At 32.5% G+C, this 8,538-nt stretch overlaps 1 long non-coding RNA gene across 1 annotated transcript; it reads left to right on the top strand.

Annotated features, from left to right (window-relative positions):
- The first annotated feature begins 257 nt into the window (after positions 1–257).
- On the top strand, positions 258–828 carry LOC121230634 (uncharacterized). The gene is made up of 4 exons (XR_005928637.1): positions 258–369; positions 481–552; positions 634–702; positions 795–828. It is a non-coding gene; the product is annotated as an uncharacterized lncRNA (long non-coding RNA).
- The last annotated feature ends 7,710 nt before the right edge of the window (positions 829–8,538 follow it).

Raw genomic sequence — 8,538 nt, 5'->3', positions numbered from 1 at the left:
ATAATTCCTTCTTGTTTGGGTTATTTTGTCAAGATTTACTTAGTATTTGAATTAATTTTGTACAAAAATATTTTTTGACTGCTTTTAACCAACACCTAATTTTTTCTTCCCTATTTTGTACTATGACGATTGTTAATAAATTTAATTATTACTATAATAATTATATGAAGTAATATATATGAATTAAATTATATTGTATACTAAATATGGTACATATACTTTAATTCCTTGTGTTTTGACTTTTAGGATATAGTTCCATGTGTCTATATTAGTGAATTAATGTTGTATATGTTTCAGTTACTGCTTCCTGCTCCTCCTGCAACTATTGGTTCAACTGAAGCTGTCATTTAATCTTCGAATTAATATTTGGTACTGATATAGATAAAGTTTTCATATTTGCTTAAACTGAAATATATTTGGTGCTACTCTTATAATCTTACATGTGTCTATATTAGTGAATTAATGTTGTATGTATTTCAGTTACTGCTTCCTGCTCCTCCTGCAACTATTGGTTCAACTGAAGCTGCCATTTAATCTTCGAATTAATATTTGGTACTGATATAGATAAAGTTTTTATATTTGCTTAAACTGAAATATATTTGGTGCTACTATATAATCTTAAATCTGTTCTAGGTACTATCGAGCACCTGAATTAATATTTGGTGCAACTAAATACACCACAGCCATTGACATTTGTTCTAGGTACGTATAGGTTTCGTTGCTAAATTTTTTTTCCTTATTTCTATGCATTTTCACTTTAAATTACTTAACAAATATTACTTTTTTGACTCCAGCCTCTGTTTGCTGGTGAGAGTGGAGTAGACCAGGTACGTTTTATTAAGGTACGTTTTATTTCAAAATTCTAATCAATAATAGTTTTATCATGATGATTTTGGAAAAATTAATATTTTGGGGTTGCGATTTTGTAAAGATTTAATTGCTGGTTCTGTTTGGAGCAGAACTATTTTGTTACCAAATTAATTTTAAATATTTGGTTCAACTTAATTATTATTTGATTCAGCTTAAGTATGAATAAGTATGAATTAATTTTATTACCGTGTAGCTTGCTTGTCCATTAAAATTACAACAATGGATGACCTTCTCTCCGACCTTATTTTAAATATTTTAAAGATTCAAAGTATATAGGCTGGAAACCTGACGGGTTGCCTTATATCGAGCTGCAAGATATAATGGATCCTCCCTAGGTGTAACAACGCCACGTATGATGAATCTTAAAAAATTCAAAAAGACTTGAAAAAAGTTCTATCGAGCTCATTTACTATTGAATATTTATTTCCAATTTACTTATAAAAATTAAACTACGATTCTTTTTTTATATTATTATATTCAAATTACTATTTTTTGCATTAATAATGTTTGATTTTAATATTTAATATTTTTAAATGTCTTTAAAAGTTATAACTAATTTTATCAAAATTACAGCAATGGTTAACCTTCTCTCCAACCTTATTTTAAATATTTTAAAGATTCAAAGTATATAGGCTGGAAACTTGACGGGTTGCCTTATATCGAGCTGCAAGATATAATGGATCCTCCCTAGGTGTAACAACGCCACGTATGATGAATCTTAAAAAATTCAAAAAGACTTGAAAAAAGTTCTATCGAGCTCATTTACTATTGAATATTTATTTCCAATTTACTTATAAAAATTAAACTACGATTCTTTTTTATATTATTATATTCAAATTACTATTTTTTGCATTAATAATGTTTGATTTTAATATTTAATATTTTTAAATGTCTTTAAAAGTTATAACTAATTTTTATCAAAATTACAACAATGGCTGACCTTCTCTCCAACCTTATTTTAAATATTTTAAACATTCAAAGTATATAGGCTGGAAACCTGACGGATTGCCTTATATCGAGCTGCAAGATATAATGGATCCTCCCTAGGTGTAACAACGCCACGTATGATGAATCTTAAAAAATTCTCTGTTTTATCACAAATATTCTCGTCCGTTTTACCATTTAAGTTAAACTTTTTATTCAAACTAAATCATAGCTTTTAAGCTAAATACGGATGTCCACACAGTGCTTTAATATGTACTTAAGAAAAGATGACTTGTAAAACATAAATTAAATTAAGTGTGGACTATTTTAACTGCACACGTGATTTGTCAAATAAAAACGAACGACATGTATATTACTTAATTAAAATAATTTTTATAAATATTATTTAATTAAATATTATTTAATCCCGCTACTTACCTGTAGATACTTGATACTTGATATGTATTATCCATGTGATTTTCCACATCGTGAAATAAAAAACTTACATAATACATAAATATATTTGATATCATAATTTATATAACTTACAAAACGTACATAACTTATATAACTTAGATAAATATATAACTTACATAACTTACATAATACTTAAATATATTTTATATCATAATTTACATAATTTACATAACTTATATAACTTAGATAAATATATAATTTACATAAATATATATCATATCATAACTTACATAACTTACATAATACTTAAATATATATCATATCATACATAACTAGTTTACGAAATTTACTTAACTTACATAATACATAAATCTATAGTTGAAAATCTCGCAACTTGCCTGAATTAGTTTATACCCATTAGAGACTTGATATTTAGTATAATGATATGATTTAAATCAATTGAGAACATTTAAGTAACTGTAATATGTTGTGAACTTTAGATTTCAAGAATTACAAAATGGATAGGAGTTGGATGAAATTGTCAAGGGTAAGCAATGCCTATCAAAATGGAGTACAAACTTTTCTAAATTTTTCATTTCAAAATGCAAGCCAAGAGAATATGACTCTTTGCTCGTGTAAGAAGTGTGGCAACATCTACTGGCATTTTCGTGAAGTTGTCTACGAACATCTAATTGTTGATGGCTTTATTCGGGGGTATAAAAAATGGATTTTCCATGGAGAGTGTACATCTAGTGGAACTTCTTCAACGATTAATCCGACTTATCCTGATACTGATTACCATTAGTATGTTAGACAAGATGACATGGAAGATATGATGCGGGATGCATTTAATATACGTAGTCATGGTGAGCAATCGTTTCCACCTGACTTTATTATATCTGAGGATTGTAATATTACTGGAAATGTTTTTTGCGAAACGGGAATAAGTGCACCTAATGAGGAGCCAAATGAAGAAGCGGCTAAGTTTTACAATTTACTTAATGAAATGAATGAAGAACTTTACGAGGGATCAAAATATTCGAAATTGTCCTTCTGCATTCGTCTATTGCACTTAAAATTTTTGGGAGGGTGGACCGGAAACTCTTTTACAATGCTACTAGAGTTTCTAAGAGAGATGTTTCCGTTTGCAAAAATTTCCCAGTCTTGTCAAGATATGAAGAGACTAATAAAAGATTTGGGCATTGGGTACGATAAAATTCATAGTTGCCCAAATGACTGCATGTTGTACTGGGGTGATCAGAAAAACCAACAATCTTGTCATGTTTGCGGTAAGTCTCGTTGGATGAATAGTAATACAGAAGATGTGAATACGGATGAAGGTGGGGCACAGTTAAGAAAGAAGCCAGTCAAGGTCTTGCGATATTTTCCCCTGATACCAAGAGTTCAAAGGCTTTTCATGTCCTTAAAGACAGCCGAATCTATGAGGTGGCATAATGATCAACGAACCGATGATGGATTATTAAGACATCCTGCGGATTCTTTAGCTTGGAAATCATTTGACAGTAAATTTCCAAGCTTTGCAAGCGATCCTCGGAATGTGAGGCTTGGGCTAGCAGCTGATGGCTTTAATCCATTTAAAATCATGAGTACTTCGTACAGTACTTGGCCTGTAGTGCTTGTTCCTTACAATTTGCCTCCATGGATTTGCATGAAGCAATCTTCATTTATTTTATCAATGATTATCCCTGGAGAGAAAGGTCCCGGAAATGATATTGATATCTATTTGCAGCCACTTATTGAAGAGTTAAAACAATTATGGTCGGGTGTTGAGACATATGATGTATTGAGAACGGAGAACTTTAATTTACGTGCAGCTTTATTGTGGACAATTAATGATTTCCCGCTTATGCTAATTTATCGGGTTGGAGTACTAAAGGACGTTATGCCTGTCCTTGTTGTGCTGCGCAAACTTGTTCGAAGTGGTTGTATAATGGGAAGAAGTTCTCTTACATGGGCCATCGTCGGTGGTTAGATGAAAATCATAAATTTAGATTTCAGAGGACTCTATTTGACGGTACTGAAGAGTACAGAGGAGCTCCTGAGCAGACCGTTGGATCTGAAATCTTGTTTATGTTAAAAGATATCAACTTTAGTTACGGGAAGATGAATCAACCACCTATCACGCAAACAAGGAGAAGATCGAGGGATGAATCTGATGATGAATCTGACTAAGAGGATGATCCTAATGAGGCGGAGTTGTGGAAGAAAAGGAGTATTTTTTTTGAGTTGCCTTATTGGGAGAACAACATTTTACGCCACAATCTTGATGTCATGCATATTGAGAAGAATGTCTGCGAGAACATAATTGGGACAATTTTAAATGTCGATGGGAAATCAAAAGACAATCTTCAGAGCCGACTTGATTTAGTTGACATGAGAATCCGGCGTGATCTTCATCCTCAAGTACTGCCGAATGGGAAATATCGGTTGCCGCCTTCTATTTTTTCAATGTCAAAGAAAGAGAAAGAAGTTTTCTGCATGGTGTTGAAGGATATAAAGGTCCCAGATGCGTATGCGTCAAACATATCTCGATGTGTGAGTTTCAAAGACCGAAGATTATATTCATTAAAATCACATGATTACCACATCTTGATGCAAGATTTACTCCCAATTCCTTTACGGTGCTGTATGTCAAAAAATGTAATGTCTTGTATAATTTAACTATCCAATATAATGAAAGCTATTTGTGGCAAAGTTTTGAATGTCGAAGAACTTGAGAAAGTACAGGATCGAGTGGCTTTGACTTTATGCAATTTAGAGAAGATTTTTCCACCTTCCTTCTTCACTATTATGGTGCACTTGGTAATCCATCTCCCTCACGAAGCAATCCTTGGTGGACCGATTTTTTATCGATGGATGTATCCTATAGAAAGGTGCTAATTTATTTCTCAAGTATTCATTCATTCACCTCTATACATTTAGTTACAGATTTTGATAAATATTGTATATCGTGTTTAGGTTCCTAAGCAAATTGAAGTCATATTGTCGCAATAAGCGTTATCCAGAAGGATCAATTGCTGAAGGCTACTTGGCAGAAGAGTGCATGACCTTCTGTTCTAGATATTTAGAAGATGTTGAAACACGATTGAATAGACCAAGTAGAAATGCTGGGCTCAATGATCATGACTTGGCCGAAACTTATTTATTTCAAAGTTATGGAGAACCAATCGGCAAAGTTGAAATTGTAGAATTAGATGATATATCCTGGATACAGGCACATCGATATGTACTTTTTCACAACGATTCAATTGAACCGTTGCACAAGTAAGTTATAAAATTGTCTTACATATTCGTCGTTTTGATTTGTTTATCTTCTAACCAATTAAACTTGTTTTTAATATAGTGAGTACAAACAAATTTTGAGATCTCGTGCACGCTCTCGAAGATTACAACATCGAGAGATTAATAAGTTATTCACAGAATCTTTTCATGAATGATTAAGCCAAACGGTGTGTAACTAAATTTAATAAGTTACATATAATCGCGAAATTTAGTTAATCAAATAAGAATGTTTTTACATAATACATTTATAATTATTTAATTTACTTTCGATTCAGTAGGTTTGGAGTGGGAAGGACGTCAATGACGAAATTAAATGGCTTTCCCAAGGTCCGAACAGAGTAATAAAAAGATATAGTGCCTTCCTCATCAATGGATACAGATTTCATACAAAGTATCGCGAGAGAATGAGGAGAACTCAAAATTGTGGAGTTATTGTTAATTCTTCAATTACAAGTTATGCTAGTGCTAGGGATAGTAATCCGATTGAGGGTAATGTGGAGTATTACGGACTTCTTACTGACATTATTGAGTTGGATTACTATGGCAGATGGAAAGTTATCTTATTTCGGTGTGATTGGTCTGATGTTAATACTGCTCGAGGAATTAAAAAAGATCAATTTGGTTTTACAATGGTGAATTTCTCTCGCTTGATTCACACTGGACAACAATTGATGGACGAGCCATATGTATTTTCCTCTCAAGTGAAACAAATTTTTTATTCGAAAGATCCAACTGATGAGGGTTGGTATGTTGTACTCCGGAACACCCCTAGAGACTTGTTTGACATGGGTAATGGAAGTAAAGATGACATTGTCGAAAGATCAGAAACATTACCTTTTCCAGAACAAAACTTAGATGAAAATATCCCTAGTACTAGTACACAATATCAATGGGTTCGAGATGATGTGAATGAAGATATTTACGAATAATGATGTAGTAAGATTTTACGTTTTTTTAATTATATGTAATATTATAATTTTAATCTTGGTCATGTTATATAATTTGACTATTTTATATGTACTATTATTGTTGTAATTTGTTACTAAAACTTTAATTATTTTATGTGTACTGCAGGAAAAATGCGTAGAAGAAGATTACGTGGTTTAAGTATTGTCCAGAATACTCCAAATTCGGAAGAAGGAAATAGTGAACAGCAGACAGTTGTTGGATCTTCGAATGTGCCAGAGACACTTGACGAGCCTGAAGAATTTCAAAGTAATGTTACGTTTATTTTACATGTGTTGACTTTTATTATTAATTTATTTGTAAATTTTAATATAATAATAGTATATCATTTTTCAGCTGAAAATGGTGGCACGCGCAGAGCTCGAGGACGTACACTGCTTAGTGATTTATACGACTTAGATCCTGCCGACCGTGTCAAAGTAAGTAGAAATACTTATGGCCAGCCTGTTGGATCTGAAGCTCGACTTTTAGCAAGCTATATTGGCATTTTAGCACGAAATGCCAATATGTTGCCCATCAACTACGAATCATGGCATCACATGCCTGATAGCAACAAAAATCAGGCTCTCGCTAATATTAAGGTAACAAAATGTGAATGTAATTTATAATATTTTGGTTTAAGTTTCATTCATATTTACATTCTAAACTTGTGTTTTTTTAGGATAGATTTGCTTTAGAGGTCTCCGATGATTATATCAAGAAGACATTGGGTAAAAAATGGAGAGACAATAAAAGCATTTTAAAAAAACAATATTTTAAGAAAGACATAAGCCTCGAGAAAAAATTGAGAAATGTCCCGCCAGGAATGCTGAGGTACCAATGGGAAGATGCGGTTAGATTCTGGAATTCAAAGAAAGGAGAGGTATTACGTATTTCCAAACTCTTATATATAGTGTTTACTATATACGTAATAATAATTTCATTATGTAGGACCGTGAGCGAGTTGGAATAAGCAGCAGGCAAAAACAAAAATTCACGCACACGGCAGGGTCGAGAAGTTTTGCTTCTGTAGCTGAGGCCGAGGTGTTAAAATTTTATTAATTCTTTCAAATATTAATAACTTTCTAATATTAAATAATATTTTTACTACTATATTGTAGGAAGTCAAATCTGGACAAAAAGTTGGGCGCCTTCAGCTTTTTGAGATTACGCATAGGAAAAAAGATGGATCTCCTATGACATCCGAAGCTGGAGAAATTATGGTATATTTACTTAATAATATTTGATTTATTCTAAATATTTATAATGTTTAATTATAATTGTTTAATTCAATTCATCATTAGTAGTTTTAAATAATGTTATGTTGCATTCCTTTTTATTATATATTTCGTTTCTAACTTTTTAGTTGATTTTTTAGGAGAAACTAAAGGATAAGAAGGCGGAATATGAAGCGGCTACTTCAACTGATAGTTCTGTTAATCTTGAGAACATTGATAACAGAATTATCACTGAAGTTTTGGGTCCTGAAAGGTACGGTCGGGTTCGATTTCAAGGATCTGGTGTTACCCCGACCCAATATTTTGGATCCGGCTCCTAGCAATACATGCCTTCCGGAAGTCAAGCTAAAGCTGAAGTTCAGAGGTTAAGAGATCAGATAGCTCAGATGCAAGCAAACACAGTTGAGCAAATTGCCGAGGTTCAATGAAAATATGAAGAACTCCAGCAACAACTTAGAACGGAGGCAGCAGAGAGGGAGGCAGCGGCAGCAACGAGGTAGGCAGCGGCAGCAGCGAGGGAGGCAGAGCATAGGAAAAAGTACGATGACCTCCAGCTACAGCTTCAACAGATGATGCAGATGTTTCAACAGTCGCAAAAGCCGCCATCTTAGACATTAGTTTTCTCGTTGTAAGAATATTTTTAACTTTGTCACGTTTAACATTATTCTAAGAATATTTTAAATCATACTTTATTAATGACATCATATATCTTTCGTTAATTTTGAAGTATTATTTAGAATTAATATTTTTGGTTGTATTTTTTATGCTAAATTTGGTATTTTGGCTGCATTTTATGCTATATTTGTTGTATTTGGTTGGATTTTAATGCAGGAAGGGCTGA

This window comes from Gossypium hirsutum, chromosome A06, assembly GCF_007990345.1.
Source record: "Gossypium hirsutum isolate 1008001.06 chromosome A06, Gossypium_hirsutum_v2.1, whole genome shotgun sequence".
Lineage (NCBI taxonomy): Eukaryota > Viridiplantae > Streptophyta > Magnoliopsida > Malvales > Malvaceae > Gossypium > Gossypium hirsutum.
This window is presented reverse-complemented; position numbering and strand designations above follow the sequence as displayed.